The sequence below is a fragment of the Somniosus microcephalus genome, chromosome 1, assembly GCF_052327205.1.
Source record: "Somniosus microcephalus isolate GS21.2 chromosome 1, FLI_Smic_1.0, whole genome shotgun sequence".
NCBI classification, from domain to species: domain Eukaryota; kingdom Metazoa; phylum Chordata; class Chondrichthyes; order Squaliformes; family Somniosidae; genus Somniosus; species Somniosus microcephalus.
Window position 1 is genome coordinate 456,503,034 of NC_140987.1, and position 20,218 is coordinate 456,523,251.

General features: G+C 46.2%; 1 protein-coding gene across 4 annotated transcripts in view; it reads left to right on the forward strand.

Annotated features, from left to right (window-relative positions):
• Nucleotides 1-17,117: 17,117 nt before the first annotated feature.
• fgf13a (fibroblast growth factor 13a) overlaps nt 17,118-20,218 on the forward strand; it is an 863,578-nt gene continuing 860,477 nt past the window's right edge. The window contains exon 1 of one of the 4 annotated variants that reach the window (XM_086002251.1): nt 17,118-17,215. The gene's annotated coding sequence lies outside the window, so the exon portion shown is untranslated. Of the gene's footprint in view, nt 17,364-20,218 lie in introns of all 4 variants that reach the window. The other 3 variants (XM_086002259.1, XM_086002240.1, XM_086002245.1) reach the window with 3 other exon arrangements.

Below are 20,218 nucleotides of genomic sequence, written 5' to 3' on the forward strand. Positions count from 1 at the left end.
ACTATGTCCTGTCCTGCCAAACTTGTAACTTCGACTCCCACCATACAGAAATCATGGCGGAGCACCGAAAGTCTACGGAACATCGGGAGAAGGTGGCTCTACTACGAAAAAAGGAGGAAGAGAAGGAGGAACTGCGCATGCAGCTGGCAGCTGTGGCAGCTGACAATGGAGCCCAGAGAGTCTCCAAGAAGCAGAAAAGGAAAAGTAAAAACAAAAGATGACCCATCTGAACCATTATCACCTCTACCAGATCACACACGTGGTCCCTCCGAACGGAGCCAAATCAGTTCGGAAGTTCAAGCTGTTAAATCCATGAAAGGACTATTGAATGAGTAACGTGAACCGACTACACCACAGAGATTGAATCTGTGAACTGTTTTCCGCAGAGACTGAATCTGTGATATGTTACGTTAAACATGAAGTTATATATGTATATATGTTATTACGTTATGTTAAATGGGGGGGATGACTATAAAGCTAAGAAGGGAGGAGTGTTGTGTATGTAACCTGTTCCACCTTAAGAGAGCTTAAGCCTGTTCCACCTTAAGAGATGTACTACTTTCTCAGGCTGCTGTAGACATAATACCGGGGGTGAACACACCGGTATATAAGCACTGTGCAGTAATCTTGTATTCAGTGTAGTCCCTACCTCCAACCAGTAAAGACCTGTTTTATTGTTACTGATTAAGTCTGAGTATTAATTACTTGAACAACTCACAGACTTAACAGCTCCCTTGACCCAAGATAAGTATCCCATTTTCTTGAAAGCTTTCTCAGTATCCTTCAGTGTCTTCCCTCTGACTAATTGTCAATATAGTGAGACCAGCACAGGAAGGAAGACGATGCTTACCAAAAATGCCTCTTGCACAGCATCGAAGAGCGTGGTAACATTTACAACAAAGTGCTGACTTCGCGCACAAGCACGCAAAACACGTTCGGCTCCTGAAATTGTACACTGGCCTATGAATGGGACCATGGACCCCTTTTTATTTTATACAGCTTTTAATGATTTTGGCAAAAATTGTAGAGAGAGGAACTTCAGACAAACAAGGTGGGGCTAAAAATCTTTCTGCCATAACTTTGGCATGACGAGGATAAGAGGTCTGTGATGTGAGATGCTGTGGAATAGGCCTACGCTCTATGGAGTTTGGAAGAATGAGAGGTGATCTCATTGAAACATACAAGATTCTGAGGGGGGTTGACAGGGTAGATGCTGAGAGGGTGTTTCCCCGGGCTGGAGAGTCTAGAACCAGGGGGCACAGTCTCAGGATAAGGGGTCGGCATTTAAGACTGAGATGAGGAGGAATTTCTTCACTCAGAGGGTTGTGAATCTTTGGAATTCTCTGCCCCAGAAGGCTGTGAATTCTGAGTCTTTGAGTATATTCAAGGCTGAGATCGATAGATTTTTGGACTCTCGGGGAATCAAGGGATATGGAGATTGGGCGGGAAAGTGGAGTTGAGGTCGATGATCAGCCATGATCTTATTAAATGGCGGAGCAGGCTCAAGGTGCCGAATGGCCGACTCCTGCTCCTATTTCTTATGTTCTTATGAAAATCTTTCTGCCGTAACTTTGGCAGGACTATGGCAGAAGGAGAAGAAATTAGGCCGGGACCTGGAGATGCTGGGTCTCAGCCTTGTACAAAAGTTTGCAAGGTGGCATCACGGTCCACAGCCTCTGCCCGCCCCCCACAAGGTCATCGGCTGTGGGTGGGACTCCCTATGTTTGTTGTTCCTACGTTCCTGGCACATCAAGAGAGACCTGATGGAAAGTCGGCAGGTGGTATGGCTGGTGAGGTCAGGTGCACCTACCCTCCAAATGGCAGAGGTGGGGTATATCCAGGGTTTAGTGAGGGGTCCAGGCCCAAACAACATTCTGTTCAATTACAAATGTTTCAAATCTTTGGCCTTTGAAATGAAAACCAACAGGCCAGTATTGAGGAAGCATATCTCCCAACACCAAGCTTCATCCCCACAATGGATGAAAGGTATGATAGACAGAATCATGGAAAGAAGGTAGGAAGGAAGGGAAAGAAATAAGGGAAAGAAGGAATAAGGGGAGAGGAAGAAAGAAAAAATGAAGAAGGAAAAAAGAAAAGATGAAAGGAATGAAAAAATGAAGACAGAAGGAAAGAAAACAAAGAAGGAAGGAAGAAAGGTGGAAAAAATAAAGAAAAGCAAGGAAGATAAAGAAAACAATGATGAAAGGAAAGAATGAAAGGTAGGAAGAAAACATAGAAACATAGAAGATAGGAGCAGGAGTAGGCCATTCGGCCCCTCGAGCCTGCTCCGCCATTCAATGAGATCATGGCTGATCATCCAAATTCAGTACCCTGTCCCTGCTTTCTCCCCATATCCCTTGATCCCTTTAGCCTTAAGAAATATATCCAACTCTTTCTTGAATATATTTAATGAACTAGCCTCCACCGCCCTCTGTGGCAGAGAATTCCACAGGTTCACCAATCTCTGGGTGAAGAAATTCCTCCTCATTTCAGTCCTAAATGGCTTACCCCTTATCCTTAGACTATGACCCCTGGTTCTGGACTCCCCGGCCATCAGAAACATCCTTCCTGCATCTAGTCTGTCCAGACCTGACAGAATTTTATAGGTTTCGATGAGATCCCCTCTCAATCTTCTAAACTCCAGTGAGTATAAGCCCAATCGACCCAATCTCTCCTCATACGTCATTCCTGCCATCCCAGGTATCAGCCTGGTGAATCTTCGCTGCACTCCTTCCATGGCAAGAACGTCCTTCCTCGGGTAAGGCGACCAAAACTGCACACAATACTCAAGGTGCGGTCTTACCAAGGCCCTGTACAACTGTAGCAAGACATCCTTGTTCCTGTACTCGAACCCTCTTGCTACGATGGCCAACATACCATTTGCCTTCTTAACCACCTGCTGCACCTGCATGCTTATCTTCAGCGACTGGTGCACAAGAACACCCAGGTCTCTTTGCACTTCCCCTTCTCCCAATCTATTGCCATTCAAATAATAATCTGCCTTCCTGTTTTTGCCACCAAAGTGGATAACCTCACATTTATCCACATTATAGTGCATTTGCCATGTTTCTGCCCAATCACCCAACCTGTCCAAATCGTACTGGAGTTTCACGACATCCTCCTCACAGCATACCCTCCCACCCAGCTTTGTGTCATCTGCAAATTTGGAGATATTACATCCAATTCCCTCGTCCAGATCATTAATATATATTGTGAACAGCTGGGGTCCTAGGACCGATCCTTGCGGTACCCCACTAGTCACTGCCTGCCACTCGGAAAATGACCCATTTATTCCAACGATTATATAACACCTTATCACATTTTGCAGAAATATCCCAAATCGTTTCACATACAAGTCCTTTGAAGAACAGCTGCTGTACTGGATGTGAGCACGGTGGCCATTTTGTGTATAGCAAGACCCCACAAACAGGAAACGAGATGAATGCTTTGGCTGAGGGAAGATATTGGCCAGGACAATGGTTCAAGGTTAACTCCGACAGACGGGCCCCCACTACGACTGACAAACTGTTGCAGGAATTATAGGCAAGGCTTTCTGGAAAGAATAAAGGGAGGAAAGAAAGATGGAAAGAAATGAAGGAAGGAAAGAAAGAAAGAGAAAGTGAAAAAGGGAGAAAGTAAAAGAGAAAGAAAGACAGAAAGAAAGAAAGGAGTGAACGAGAAAAAGAAACAAAGGGTGAGAAAAAGGACAGGGAAAGAGAAAGAATGATTCAAAAAAAGATAGAAAGGGGGAAATCAATAAATAAATACATTTGAGTTTACTACGGCAGGCCTGATATTGGAACACCACTCGGTACAGACCTGGTTTCCCTCTGCAGACAAACTGAAATGACTAAATTCCTGGTCCCTCCCTGGATCTGGATGTAATCTCAAAATGTTATCCCCAAAAACACTGGTGAAAATCTTGTCATCCCACATCATAAAAACAGAACTTAACCGATTTCATCAACATAAAGCAGTGTTACAGGAATGTGGAATGTGATCCACAATACGCTGCTACAAATCCTGCATTTCTGTGTAATAAAAACAAAGTTTGGCTTTAGTTAACCTTAAGTCAGAGTTCCTGATTGGAGAACACGGAGTACAGCACCGAATATGTCTAGTGCAGAGAGAAGAGGGCCAAAGGACAATCACCTGGGGAATCTCAATGTCTGCATGCTAAAGAGATGACAATTGGTGTTTCTTTTCTTCTGATAATTCTTCAGAAGGGAAGCCGTCATGAATTACTAGTGATAGGACCAGGAATTCAACATCTTAACTTTAGAAACATAGAAGATAGGAGCAGGAGTAGGCCATTCGGCCCCTCGAGCCTGCTCCGCCATTCAATGAGATCATGGCTGATCATCCAAATTCAGTACTCTGTCCCTGCCTTCTCCCCATATCCCTTGATCCCTTTAGCCTTAAGAAATATATCCAACTCCTTTTTGAATATATTTAATGAATTGGCCTCCGCCGCCCTCTGTGGCAGAGAATTCCACAGGTTCACCACTCTCTGGGTGAAGAAATTCCTCCTCATTTCAGTCCTAAATGGCTTACCCCTTATAGACTATGACCCCTGGTTCTGGACTCCCCGACCATCGGGAACATCCTTCCTGCATCTAATCTGTCCAGGCCTGACAGAATTTTATAGGTTTCGATGAGATCCCCTCTCAATCTTCTAAACTCCAGTGAGTATAAGCCCAATCGACACAATCTCTCCTCATACGTCATTCCTGCCATCCCAGGTATCAGCCTGGTGAATCTTCGCTGTACTCCTTCCATGGCAAGAATGTCCTTCCTCTGGTAAGGCGACCAAAACTGCACACAATACTCAAGGTGCAGTCTCACCAAGGCCCTGCACAGCTGTAGCAAGACATCCTTGTTCCTGTACTCGAACCCTCTTGCTACGAAGGCCAACATACCATTTGCCTTCTTAACCGCCTGCTGCACCTGCATGCTTACCTTCAGCGACTGGTGTACAAGAACACCCAGGTCTCTTTGTCTGCAGAGGAGAACCAAGTCTTTGTTGGTTGGTGATACAAATTCAGGTCCTGTGGTAGATTCCTTCTCAGGTTCAGAGGCATCCGTCACTCAGGTACGTGGTCTGTGCATCTTACGTTTAGGAGAGCTCACTCACACTGCCCTATGGCTACTTGTATGATAATATCTATCACATTATGTTACACACTGCCCAGGGCACTTCATTCCCTGGGGATGGTGGACACCAGGCAGGAAGTGGGAGAGAAGATATTCCAGTATTAAAGAGCAGGCCACCTTAAACCCAACTCCAAATTAGCATCCGAATAATGCATTGCCCATTGCAGGCTTTGTCCCTATAAAACGGCGTATCCTCTAACTTACTCAGAGAGAGAGAGAGAGAGAGAGAGAGTTGCATTTATATAGTGCCTTTCACATGAATATAGGAACATAGGAACAGGAGGAGGCCATTCAGCCCCTCAAGCCTGTTCCACCATTCAATGAGATCATGGCTGATCTGCGACCTAACTCCATATACCCGCCTTTGGCCCATATTCCTTAATACCTTTGGTTAACAAAAAACTATCAATCTCAGACTTAAAATTAACAATTGATCCAGCATTAATTGCCATTTATGGAAGAGCGTTCCAAACTTCTACCACCCTTTGTGTGTAGAAGTGTTTCCTAATTTCACTCTTGAAAGGTCTGGCTCTAATTTTTAGACTCTGCCCCCTAGTCCGAGAATCCCCAACCAGCGGAAATAGTTTCTCTCTATCTACCCTATCTGTTCCCCTTAATATCTTGAAAACTTCAATCAAATCACCCCTTAACCTTCTAAATTCTAGGGAATACAACCCCAGTTTGTGTAATCTCTCCTCGTAATTTAACCCTTGGAGTCCGGGTATCATTCTGGTGAACCTACGCTGCACTCCCTCCAAGGCCAATATATCCTTCCTAAGGTGTGGTGCCCAGAACTGCTCCCAGTGCTCCAGGTGTGGTCTAACCAGGGCTTTGTACAGCTGCAGCATAACTTCTACCCCCCTCTTCTAGGAAGAGAATTCTAGAGTGTACAGGTATGGTAGCTCATGTCCCTGCCACTAATGGAGCAGAGGAGAGAGGGCGCACAATAGACCAGCATTGGAAGAGTGGAGGATTGTCGCTGCAATATAGGATTGGAGAAAATTGCAGTGTAGGAGGGGATGAGCTTACGGAGCAATTGAAAGATTGGGATTTTGGAGTCAATCCATTGATGGACAGGGACCAGTGAAGTTTGGCAAGGAGGTGGGAGATCTTCAGCAGGATGCAACATGGGCCACAGCGCTCGGGATAAGTTGTAGTTCATGTAGAGTGGAGCTGGGAAAGCTGACGAGGAGGGGGATTGGAAAAGTCAAGCCGTGAGGTGATGAAGGAGTGGATGACGATTTCAGCAGCAGTGGAGATGAAGCAGGAACATAAGTAGGAAATGGTTCAGAGCTGGAAGTCAGCGGGTCTTGGTGACATACTGGATTTGAAGCTCAGCTCAGGATTAAACAGGAAACTGAGTTTGTATACATTCAGATTTAGTGCGAGTAAATAACTGGGTATGAGAATGGTTCCAGGAATGAGGGGCTTCAGTTACATGGATAGACTGGAGAAGCTGGGGTTGTTCTCCTCAGAGCAGAGAAGGTTGAGAGAAGATTTGATAGAAGTGTTCAAAATCATGATGGGTCTAGACAGAGTAGATAGAGAGAAACTGTTCCCATTGGCGGAAGGGTCGAGAACCAGAAGACGCAGAATTAAGGTGATTGGCAGAAGAACCAAAGGTGACATGAGGAAAATCTTTTTTATGCAGCGAGTGGTTCGGATCTGGAATGCACTGCTTGAAATGGTGGTGGAGGCAGATTCAATCGTGGCTTTCAAAAGGGAATTGGATAAGTATCTGAAGGAAAAAAAATTGCAGGGCTATGGGGAAAGGGCGGGGGAGTGGGACTAGCTGAAGTGCTCTTATAGAGAGCTGGCACGGGCTCGACGGGCCGAATGGCCTCTTTCTGTGCTGTAACTATTCTACAATTCATTCTATGATTCTATGTACCTGAGGCATAAGGTTTTTTAGCAGGAGCCAAGCAATTTGGCTTCAGTTTTGTACAATGTTGAGATGAAAGAAGTTCTGCTGCATTCAAGGCTTGATGTCAGACTGGCAACTAAACAAACAGTTATAGAATCGGGGCGGCGACAGAGAGGTAAAGTTGAGTGTCATCAGTGTATATACAGAAGGTAACCCCACTGACGTAATAAAACTCACTATGCACTTAGTTCGAGTATAAAGCAAGGCTTTAATCAACTTGTTTCAGAACATGGAGGTCTAGTTATCTTTCACTAGTTCCTGTTTACACAATGTCCTGGGCAAGCTGGGCCCACGGCCGAGTATTTATACTCCTTGGATGGCGCCACCAGCTGGCCGTCCAGTGTTATTTCATGAGTCTTTCTTCATGGATCATAAGATTCATAACATTCTTCCTCCCTAAAGATTTAGAAGTCTGATGACTTCCTTTTAACGGATTAGCAGGACCACGAATAGCCACAGTCTTTTAGCTCTTCGCTTGTGGCTGGAAGGCACGTCTCCCATAGAAACATAGAAGATAGGAGCAGGAGTAGGTCATTCGGCCCCTTGAGCCGGCTCCGCCATTCAATGCGATCATGGCTGATCATCCAAATTCAGTACCCTGTCCCTGCCTTCTCCCCATATCCCTTGATCCCTTTAGCCTTAAGAAATATATCCAACTCCTTCTTGAATATATTTAATGAATTGGCCTCTACTGCCTTCTGTGGTAGAGAATTCCACAGGTTCACCACTCTCTGGGTGAAGAAATTCCTCCTCATTTCTGTCCTAAATGGCTTACCCCTTATCCTTAGACTGTGACCCCTGGTTCTGGTTCTGGGCCCCTGGGTCGCTTGATCTGTACTGGTAGGTTGACAGGGCCCGTGTTGCCTTGATCGACCTGAGGGAGACTGGGGAGATCGTGACTCCGGGTGCGGGTCCCCACAGGCGCAGAGCTGGCTTCATTTTGTTTGGTAGCCGGGGATTGACTGGCATCCTGGCTTCGGGTGGCCATCCCATGGGGAGCGCTCGGCTCCCTGAGTTGATCCGGTGGAGTAGCCGGCAGATCTCTTGATGTCCCAGGTAGGGCGTCATCTTCAAAGGTGCGCAGAATGTTGGCATCATTACCGTGAGACCCTCTATCATTTGGGTCCGTGGGACCGGTTGGACAGGGAGCCAGATCTCTGAGCGAAACGGTGGACTCCCGGCCATCAGGGTACCACACGTGTGCATAAGTGGGATTAACATCCGCTAACTCCACCTCGTCGACGAGGGGGTCATTTTTGGCAGATCGGATGAATCTTCGGAGCAGCACGGGGCCGGGAGCTGCCAACCATGATGGTAGGGTCGTCCCATGTGTGGAACGACGCTGGAACCTGAAGAATCGCTCGTGAGGCGTGACGTTGGTGGACGTTGTAAGATTTGCAAAATTTCTACATTTCCCCGAAGGTTGTTATTAATAAACGGGACCCTGCGTGGACATTTTAAATCAAAAGGGGTACCCAAGATGGCATCCGTGCCTCGTGGCAGAAAGCCTGTGAGATTTTAAAACTGGACTCTGCAACGCAGACAGCTTGTGGATCGAAACCAATGCTGCAGTTTCTGTGAAGAGAGACTTTGTATTTTGAAACCAGATGGGACTTTGAATTATGTATTAGGCCGAATTGGAGACAAATCTAAATTCAGTTAGGCCTATAGTTAAGGCCATCAAGCAGTTTACATATATAATCGGAAACAGATTAAGAAAAGCCATCGAGGCTGGACAGGCCCATCAGGAACATTCATGACAAAACAAGTCAACTATCGGGCCGGTAGATGCGATTACCGGCCATCTAAAAAACAGTTAGTATAGATTGCTACCATTATTTAAAATAGCCCACTAAGATTAAGACAAAGAACTAACCTGATTTGGCGCGCAGATAAGGGTTTTCGAAAAGAGTATAATTGAAGGCCCCGGGTAGCAATCTCTCTCTTTTCTTCTCTCTCTGCTCTGCTCGGCTCTTCTGCCCCTCGCCCTCATGGCTGTCGCTCTTTCCCCATCCCACGCTTACCCCCTGGCCTTTGCCCATGCCTTTTGCCACTCCATCTGGAAATCGCCCCGGCACTGCATCGGGCGGACACGGACAATTCAGGTCAGGCGAGGCGGGACACGAAGAGGGGAGGAGGGGAGACCACCAGAGGGAAGGCCACCTGAGGAAGACCAACTGAGGAAGACCAGCTGAGGAAGACCAGCTGAGGAAGACCAGCTGAGGAAGACCAGCTGAGGAGATGAACTGAGGGTAGGCTTCGAATCATCGGGCCTTCAGTCTCAGCCAACCTGCGACTATCTTTATGCAAACTCAAACTGTCGGCCGAAGAAGAGGAATCATCCCTGCAAAGTAAAGTACCCAAACAGAGACTTTAACTTTGGGGTACTCAAACCTGGACAATGCCCTTGCAGCGCCCGGAGACCACGTGACGACGGCAGGCTCCAGAGAGCACCAAGAGCGAACCCCGAACCCCACCGCTGTTTTGAGTCCAACAAACCCTTTTGATTGGTGAGCATAAATTCTGGCCCCTCATAGCTTAATCTAGTTAGGTATAGGGGGTTGGATAAGGATAAGGGGATTGTTAAGATAGTTATTTTCCCTCGATGTGCCATGTGTTCCCCATTCCCAGTATAAGCATAGTTATTTGTGTTTGCCTGTACTTTTATATACTGGTAACTTCTCATAAGACTGTATTAACTTTTCCTGTTTAATAAAATCTTGAGTTATGCTTACATCCAAACCACCTGTCTACTCGAGTCTTTTTTGTATCGCTACCTGTATCTAAGTCCGGTGTCGAGAATCTCAGGGGCGTGGGAGTGATTCGAACTGCTCACGGGCAGTCAGAGGCATAACTGACTGGGCTCACGCGCCACCCCCTACAACGTGGAAAGAAGAGACTTGATGGAACGCAACACGTCAGGGAGCACAGTTTCCTACTGCTGGTCTGGTAGGTTGCGTGACCTCAGTGCAAGACGAACAGCGTTCCAAATGATAGCGTTGTATCTCTCAACCTGTCCGTTACCGATGGGATGATATGGTGTCGTTTTACTTGTGGTGATTCCCCGTTTGTAAAGATAACTTTTGAGTTCACTTGACATGAAGGCGGGGCCCCGATCAGAGTGGATGAAATTGGCCGTACTGCAAAGGAAAAAGACTTGATCGAGGCATTTGATCACTGTGGAAGTAAGCATATTGGGACAGGGGAAAGCAAAGGGAAAGCGTGAATATTCGTCCACCATAGTAAGTAAGTAGTTGTTTTGCGTTGAGGAAGGCAATGGCCCTTTAAAGTCAATGCTGAGTCACTGCATAGGCTGCATAGCGTGTATGAGCGAGCCATCTGATGGACGGAAGAATTGCGGTTTTAATTCTGCACAAATTCTGCAGGAGGAGCAAGTTCTTTTCACATCTTCCATAGAAAATGGGAGATTTTTAGATCGCACAAAATGCAACATACGGGTAACGCCAGGATGGCATAAGTCAGTGTGAAGATCCGCAAGAGTCGAAGTTGACATAGAAGAGCAGAATGCCCGCGTGAGGGTATCCGGGGCCACATTCTCTTTGCCGGGTCGATAATGTATGGTGTATCCAAAGGCGGCCAATTCCATCCTCCAGAGTTGTATTTTGTTATTCTTGATCTTAGTACGTTTCCGGTTATCCAGCATAAAGGCCACGGAGCGCTGATCGGTTATAAGTGTGAAATGGCGACAAGCGAGAAAATGACTCCATTGACGTACCGCTTCGATGATGGCCGTAGCCTCCTTCTCGACAGGAGGATAATGGAGCTCGCTACCCTGCAAAGTTCTGGACAGAAATGCAACGGGTGGACCACCTTGATTCAAGGTAGCCGAGATCGCCACCTCTGATGCATCGCACTCGACCATGAAAGGGAGATTTTCATCAATGGAGCGAAGCGTGGCTTTTTCCAGTTGTCGCCTGAGGAGGTTGAAAGCTGAAATAGCCATTGTCTCCAATGGAAATGACTTCGCGTGAAGCAGGGGCTGGATCTTGTCGGAGAAGTGGGGTATCCACTTCGCATAATAGGCGAACATGCTGAGTGCCCGACGAAGAGAGCCGAGATTCGTAGGGGGAGGGAGCTCCTGAAGTGGACGAAGTTGCTCCGGATCCGGTTTGATGACACCATTGCCCACCCAGCAGCCAAGGATGTTGACTGATGGTACTGATTTCACAGATTTGGACTCATTTAAGGTTAAGTTGCGACGATGGAGAACGTCAAAAAATTTCTGGAGGTTGGCATCATGCTCCTTCTGGTCACGACCAGCAATGGTGATATTATCCAGATATGGAAAAGTGTCCGTTAAGTTCTCCTGTTTGACTAGGCTATCCATTGCCCATTGAAAGACGGCCACCCCATTAGTGGCCCCAAATTGAAGGCGACAAATCTGATAAAGCCGACCATTGGCCTCAAAGGCCGTATAATTTTTGTCAGAGTCCTTTAACGGTACTTGATGATACGCGCTCTTTAAATCAAAAGTTGAAAATACCTTGTAGTTAGCAAGGTTATTGATCATGTCATCGATGCGTGGTAGTGGGTAGGCATCCAAGTCGGTATATTGGTTAATAGTTTGCGAGTAATCGATGCAAAGATGTTTCTTGTGTTGCTTCAGAGGGTTTTTAACAACGACGACTTGAGCCCGCCAGGAAGATAAACCGTCAGCTAGAAGGCGAGAAATTTCCGCCTCGATAAAGGATCGATCATCTTGGCTGAAATGTCATGATTTAGTGGCTATGGGCTTACATCGGAGGGAAAGATTGGCAAACAAGGAGGGCTCGTCGAGCGAAGCCGCCGAAAGTGCACAAAATGGTACTTTGGAAATAGTAAGCTCTGGCTTTGACCCTCCAAACTCGAAAGTGAGTCTTTTGTGTTGTTTCTGGAAATCCTGTCCCAGGAGCACATCACTGCATAGGTTTTTGAGCACCCCGAGCCGGGTGGAGAAATAAGTGCGGCCATTGAGAATAAGGCCGACAAGACAAAAGCCGGAAGAATTGGTGGTCAGTGTCATCAGAGCCATTGCAATTTCCCTGTCCGAGGGGTAAATACACAGTTTTAACTTACTGACAGCCCGCTCACTAATGAAGCTGTCAGAGCTGCATGAGTCGATTAGTGCGCTCAGAATGTGTCCATTTACCGAAACCTTTTTGGCTGCATGGGACAGACTTTGGGGAAAAACAGCTGTGATGGGAGGAGGGGCAATTTTACCCTTGACAGCTGTAACCTTAGTAGTGGTTCTTGGGGGAGGAGCAGTTTCATAGATAGCAGCTGCAAAACTAACAGGAGCTCTCGACCGGTATACCTTAGAAAAGGGGCCTTTCTTACTAACAGAGGCTCTTGACTGGCATACCTTAGAAAAGTGACCTTTCTTGCTGCAATGATGGAATGCACCTCCACAGAAGAAACACTTCTTTCCAGATTGCCAAGATGCCGCTAGGGCAGGGTCGTCATCAGTGAAGGCTTCTAGGGTAGGGTTGTCATCTGCTACATTAGAGTCATCATCAGTGAGGGCTTCTGCCCGTGACCTATCGAAGGAGTCATTAAAAGTGATAGCAGCAGCCCATGCACGAGGTAAAAGATAGGTATCTGCATTCCTTGTTTCAAAATATGGAGGTCTAGTTGTACTCCACTAGTTATATTTCACTAGTTCCTGTTTACACAATGTCCTGGGCAAGCTGGGCCCATGCCCGAGTATTTATACTCCTTGGACGGTGCCACCAGCTGGCCGTCCAGTGTTATTTCATGAGTCTTTCTTCATGGATCATAAGATTGATAACACCCACGTTTATGGATAATGTTGCCAAAATGCATAATATAGAAATGGAGCAGGAAGGGGCCACGGGTAGAACCTTGTTGGGGGTGATTGTGTGGGAGCAGGTGGAGATGCCCTTGGAGGAGATGTACTGACTCGAGATGTTTTAAAAAGGTACATCTTAAGATAGAGCTATGGTAACGTATCTGACCTTAAAGATATAGAGACACTGGAGAAGTTGCAAAAAAGAATTTACAAGGATGGTACCAGAACTGAGAGGTTATAACTATGGCAAGCACGGTGGCATAGTGGTTAGCACTGTTGCCTCACAGTACCAGGGACCCGGGTTCAAATCTGGCCTCGGGTGACTGTCTGTGTGGAGTTTGCACATTCTCCCTGTGTTTGCGTGGGTTTCCTCCGGGTGCTCCGGTTTCCTCCCACAGTCCAAAGATGTGTGGTTTAGGTTGATTGGCTATGATAAATTGACCCTTAGTGTTAGGGGAATTAAATACGTGGGGATAGGGTGGGATATGTGTTGGTGTAGGGGTTACGGGGATCGGGTGGGATATGTGTCGGTGCAGGCTCGATGGGCTGAAATGGCCTCTATCTCCACTGTGGGATTTCTGTGAACTATCAGGAAAGACTGAACAGGCTGGGGTTCATTTTTATAGAAAAGAGTAGACTGAGGGGTGACCTGATCGAGGTCTTTAAGATTATGAAGGAGTTTGATAGGGTCGACGTAGAGAAGATGCTTCCACTTGTGGGGGAATCCAAAGCTAGGGACCACAAATATAAGATCGTCACTAATAAATCCAATAGGGAAATCAGGAGAAACTTCTTTACCCAGAGAGGGGTGAGAATGTGGAACTCGCTACCACAGGGAGTGGTTGAGGTGAATAGTATCGATGGATTTAAGGGGAGGCTAGACAAGCACATGAGGGAGAAAGGAACAGATGGATACTCTGATAGGGTTAGGTGAGGAGGGGTGGGAGGAGGCTCGTGTGGAGCATAAACACCGGCATGGACCAGATGGACCGAATGGGCTGTTTCTGTGCTGTACATTCTATGTAAATACATATGTCTGTTGATGACACTAAGAATAGAGCAGGGTGCATTCAGGGATGGGTTTAACATGACTCTCCAATTTACAAATAGGACAGGGGACTTTTTCCCCCTTTTTTTGGACGGATCTTTAAATGATGAGGCTGTGTGACTGCTCAAACCTTTGCCAATTATTGCCAATCCTCGGGCACGACTGATTTTAAGGATTTGGAGCACAGAAGGTAATTTTTCACGTGAAAATTTACGATTATTTAATCTTGCAATTGACAAGAGTTTATCTGAACTATTCTTTCCTCTAATTTTCCACAACCTCCCCCCTTCTCCCGAGGATGGACCTTTGTCCGGGGTTACCGTCTCAGGGCTGTTGACAGCTGGGGCTCAGTGCGTATCGCTCTCGCCTTTGAGTCAGAAGTTATGGGCTCAATTCCCACTCCAGAGACTTGAGATCAAATTCCAGTAAAGTACTGAGTGAGTGCTGCACTGTCAGAGATGCCATCCTTCGAGTAAGGTGTTAAACCAAGGCTCCGTCTACCCTCAAAGATCCTTGGCACTATTTCGAAGAACAGGGGAGTTATTCCCAGTGTCCTGGGCCAATATTTATCCCTCAACCAACATCACTAAGACACATTTTCTGGTCATTATCACATTGCTGTTGGTGGGAGCTTGCTGTGCACCAATTTACTGCCGTGTTTCCTACATTACAATGGTGACAGTACTTCAAAAGTGAAGCTTGGCACTTTGGGAGGTTCCGAGGTCATAAAAGGCGGAACATAGAAACATAAAAGATAGGAGCAGGAGTAGGCCATTCGGCCCCTCGAGCCTGCTCCGCCATTCAATGAGATCATGGCTGATCATCCAAACTCAGTACCCTGTCCCTGCTTTCTCCCCATATCCCTTGATCCCTTTAGCCTTAAGACATATATCTAACTCCTTCTTGAATATATTTAATGAATTGGCCTCAACTGCCTTGTGTGGTAGAGAATTCCACAGGTTCGCCACTCTCTGGATGAAGAAATTCCTCCTCATCTCTGTCCTAAATGGCTTACCCCTTATCCTTAGACTGTGACCCCTGGTTCTGGACTCCCCGACCATCGGGAACATCCTTCCTGCATCTAGTCTATCTAGTCCTGTTAGAATTTTATAAGTTTCAATGAGATCCCCTCTCATTCTTCTAAACTCTAGCGAATATAAGCCCAATCAACCCAATCTCTCTTCGTACGTCATTCCTGCCATCCCAGGTAACAGCCTGGTGAACCTTCGCTGCACTCCCTCCATGGCAAGAACATCCTTCCTCAGATAAGGCAACCAAAACTGCACACAATAATCAAGGTGTGGTCTCACCAAGGCCCTGTACAACAGCAGCAAGACATCCTTGCTCCTGTACTCGAATCCTCTCGCTATGAAGGCCAACATACCATTTGCCTTCTTAACCGCCTGTTGCACCTGCATGCTTACCTTCAGCGACTGGTGCACAAGGACACCCGGGTCTCGTAGCACTTTGGAACATAGGACCAGACTCGAGGGGCAGAATAACCTTCTGTTCCTATGTTCCTAGCCTTCCAGAGCACTGCCCCAACTCCATTCTTCGTACCTGAGCTTAATAATGAAAGTTGGTAGGCTATTCAAACATGGGAGTATCAGAACCAAACCCTAATGCTGTCCTTACCCAGTTGTCCTGGAATGTGAACAGGATCAGGATCCTTAGTTGACTTTTCTCACTCCCAAGATGGATGGGCACTGAGTCCAATTGTCGTACTCCGTTGTTGGTCTTTTTAGGATTAGCTAACTTTAAACAAACAATGTGTACTTACACAGCACCTTTAATGCAATAAAATGTCCCAAGGTGCTTCACAGGAGTGTTATCAGAGAAAATTTGACACCGAGCCACATAAGGAGAAATTAGACCAGGTGACCAAAAGCTTGGTCAAAGAGGTAGGTTTTAAGGAGCATCTTAAAGGAGGAAAGAGGTGGAGAGGTTTAGGGGGGGAATTCCAGAGCTGAGGGCCCAGGCAGCTGAAGGCAGGGCCACAAATGGTGGAGCGATTAAAATCAGGGATGGGCAAGAGGCCAGAACTGGAGGAGCGCAGAGATCTCCGAGGGTTGTAGGGCTGGAGGAGGTTACAGAGACAGGGAGGGGACGAGGCCGTGGAGGGATTTGGTAACAAGGTATCAAACCCAGAGAATTCTGTCAACACGTCAGATGTCACACGGGTCAAAATGTTATGAGATTGAAAAAGGACAATAATTCTGTGTGGAGACAAAGTGCAGATTGATTAATGTTGGCGAGGGGGTGTTGGCAGGATGATATTTTTTGAGTCAGAAATGAGCAAGCACCTGCCACTCTGCAAACTCCCTTCAGCGACTAACCTGTAACATAGAAACATAGAAGATAGGAGCAGGAGTAGGCCATTCGGCCCCTCGAGCCTGCTCCGCCATTCAATGAGATCATGGCTGATCATCCAAATTCAGTACCCTGTCCCTGCTTTCTCCCATATCCCTTGATCCCTTTAGCCTTAAGAAATATATCCAACTCCTTCTTGAATATATTTAATGAATTGGCCTCAGGATGTTTATAGATTTTGTGGTCTGGGAGGGGCGAATTTAAACACAGTTCAACTTCAGCAGCAACAGAATACCTGCCCTGTGTTTCATGGGTTACCCTCAGATTGTGAACAACGTCATGGATTTCCCATGAGTCTGACCAACAGCTTCACTCCCTCGGCAACCGGAAACTTCCGTCTCAGCGGAACCCCCCCCCCCCTTGCAAAAAAACCCATCCATATATTTCGATGCAAAAAAATAGAAATTTGAAGTATAATTGGGTAAATAGTTTAAATTAAAACAGGGCTGTTTAGAAATGCCTGGAATATAAAGATGGGCTTCAGAACTCCGAAGAACCTTAAGCCAGAGCAGCCCTGTGGATGGCTCCTGTTTAAACAGCCGAGGTGGGAAAACACAAACCATTTTTTTTAAAAACCCACAATTAATTGTTTTCAGTTTCGATTTTGTTTTTAAAATTAAAAAAGCAACCGGCAGGAGTGAGGTGGGTTGCTGCTTTTTGCAAATCATTCCCCCAGACACTGTCTTGCACAAGTGATCTTGACAGCTGCCCCCGGCCTCTCAGCCTCAAGACTCGGGGCCAGAGTAAGTCAAGACACTTTTCTCCCTCCCTCCCTCTCTCTCGCAAACGGATCCAGTGTCTTTAAAAATAGCAGGCACTCGGCTCCCGTGACCCGCCGGTTGGTCGGTGGTCTGCGAGCCACCCACTGCAGCCGGGGATCCAGGACATGTAGAGACAAGTTTACAAAAAGGTACATCCCCGGGAACACCTGGAGTTCGGTGCAGGGACAGGGAACATTAAATCCCTTTTCCAAGAGGTGCGATTGCTTTTACCTTTGGTTTGGATTTCGAATTGCCAATTGAAAACTTTTTAATAAAATTATCATTCGACGCTGCAAGGTAGGTGCGGGCGGTCTGATCTCTTTTAGAAAAGCTATTTAAAAATATATATATACTGCATCGAGTTTTGATAAAATCGGCCGAATTGAGATTAAATCAAATCAAAGCATTAAATCAAATCAAAGCAAATCAAATCAAAGACTGGTTTTAGAAGCAAAGTTGCGTTTTCTGTACTTGTTGTGGTCTAGTGTTTTCTATGTTTAGTTTGGGGATGTGCTGTAGTTGGAAATGTCAGACTGTTGTCCGAGACTTGTCCTGGCTTTGGGCTGAGCGTGCAGGAAATCCAACACTTGGAGCTTAACAGGACCCTCTCCCTCCATCTGAAAGCTCCAGTGCGCACTGGCAAAGTTCTGTGTCCTACTTTGCAGAGAATTCCGCTGCCGGGACGGGTGGAAGGAGGAACTGCTCGTAAAAATAAAAAGGCCAAGTAGGGAGAAAATGAAAACTCACTTCAATATAGGACAGGCGTTGGCTGAGCCAGGCGCAGTGCCCCCTGCATCACCCTGGCGTTGATAACAGCCCACAGTCCCGGGGCACCGGAGAGAGAAAGAACTGGAGCAAAGATTCGGCCAGTTGTCGATTATAAAACAACGTTCAATGCCAATCAATCCCTTCTTTCGGGTTTATTTCTCCCAAATTGCTTTAAAAAACAGTTTGAAACAATTCCGAATAGTTTCACACCATTAACATCGAGACATATCGCCACGATTGGAGGGGAAGAAATGGTCATTTCTAATTGTCACCGGCTCGACTCTGACTTTTTGTGAACAAGAACATGAACAAGGTTAATTATTGCTCAGGGATGGTGCAGTAGGTGATTCAATGTAATTGGAAATAGCTGGCCTGTCTCGTTCAGATTTATTTTTCTCTTTCCTTGTTTGACTTAAAGCAACCTTGGCCCTTGATTGGAATTGAACCTCTTTCATTAGTATTACGATAGTTAAAGTGTTGCCTTTATATCACCAGCCCCTGATTTAAACCTTACACACTTACTTTAACCGCTTTGCTACTATCGGGTTACATAACTAAACAGCTGGATTCCATTCTTGTCCATTCTGAGCGTTCCACGAAATCAGAGGGGCAAAGGGGTGGATTAACGGGGGCTTGGCGCTCTTACACTCAAACCCACACATTCCACATCAGGCGACGGTGGGTGCAAAAAAAAGGCAGCGGCTAGTTTATCTGAGATGTCAGCTAAAGATTTGTTTTGCATGCAACGCTTGATGGCAAAGAAATCGTTCTTTCTTCCACTTCCTTCTCCCTCTGCCTCTTCCCATTAGTCACCGACTGGGGGCACAGGTTAAATACCCGCTGCAACTGCCCGCTGATTCAAACTGAGAAAAAGGGGTAAACACTTCACAGCACAGCATCTTCCCAATGTGTCCAGGAGCCTCCTGCCCAAGGGGCTAACTAGAAGGTGTACTATTCTGCACCACACACACAACGTCAAATCCGGATGGTATATCCAAGCTAAACTCCTCAAATCGATATTGGGTCTTTCACATGAGGGTAGTCAGTCTAACTCAATGACATAGGCGCCCCCTTTGCCAATCGGTTGCAGAGGGCACCCAGTGAACCCGTGGGCACTGGATGGTCGTCTGTGAGCATAAGAAGATGGGCAAAGTGGTCAGAGACATTCTGGCCAGATGGCATATTATCCCATCAGAAAATGTGACGAATAGATTGAAGAACATTAAAACCGTGAAGCTCATTCACTCACACACACAGACATACATATATATATATATTTATAATAACATGCAAAAAATATATGTTGTCTTAGCAAAACACGCTTTCCCTGTCAGCTAACCCCATCAGAACTCAAAATGTTGCACCTTCCCCTTCTGTTACAAGACACACATGGCAAAAAATCCGTAACTATATAATGCCGAGCGATTGAAAGAACGCTCCCAATGCTGACATTAAAATATAACGAGAAAGCTCCATGGCCCAAATGATATTAAACTGCATGCATTATTTAAAAAAAACCCTTCTGGAATGTTTCAAGGCTCTGATACACTTTCTGGTTTGATTAACAGAATAAATCACCTCTGTTTCACTCCTGTATTTTACAACAGTTTAGAAGGCTCAGTAGCCTAGTGGTTATAGACTAGCAATCTAGAGGTTTGAGAGCTCAAATCCCGCCATGGCACGCTGTGAAATTAAATGTAATAAATCTGATGACTTGTGGGCTGTTAAGATAACCATAAAAGATACCAGATTGTTGTAAAACCCTAACTTGTTCATTAATGTCCTTCAGGGAAGGGAATCTGCCGCCCCCACCCTGTCTGCTCCAGTCTCATACTATGTGGTTGACACGATGCCCTCAGAGATAATAGGCTGGCCAATAAATACTGCCTTGCCAGTGTCACTTATACCCCAAGAAGGGGAAGTGAGACTAATTGGATTGCTCTTCGAAAGAGCCGGCGCAGACTCAATGGGCCGAATGGCCTCCTCCTGTGCTGTACTATTCTAGGATTCTATATCCTATTTGCACCAGGACATAGACCATGTCCTGAATGTGCCTAAGCTGGATTAAACACCGTCCCACCGTGCCATGGAAGGAGTGCAGCGAAGATTCACCAGGCTGATACCTGGGATGGCAGGAATGACGTATGAGGAGAGATTGTGTCGATTGGGCTTGTACTCGCTGGAGTTTAGAAGATTGAGAGGGGATCTCATCGAAACCTATAAAATTCTGTCAGGCCTGGACAGACTAGATGCAGGAAGGATGTTTCTGATGGCCGGGGAGTCCAGAACCAGGGGTCATAGTCTAAGGATAAGGGGTAAGCCATTTAGGACTGAAATGAGGAGGAATTTCTTCACCCAGAGAGTGGTGAACCTGTGGAATTCTC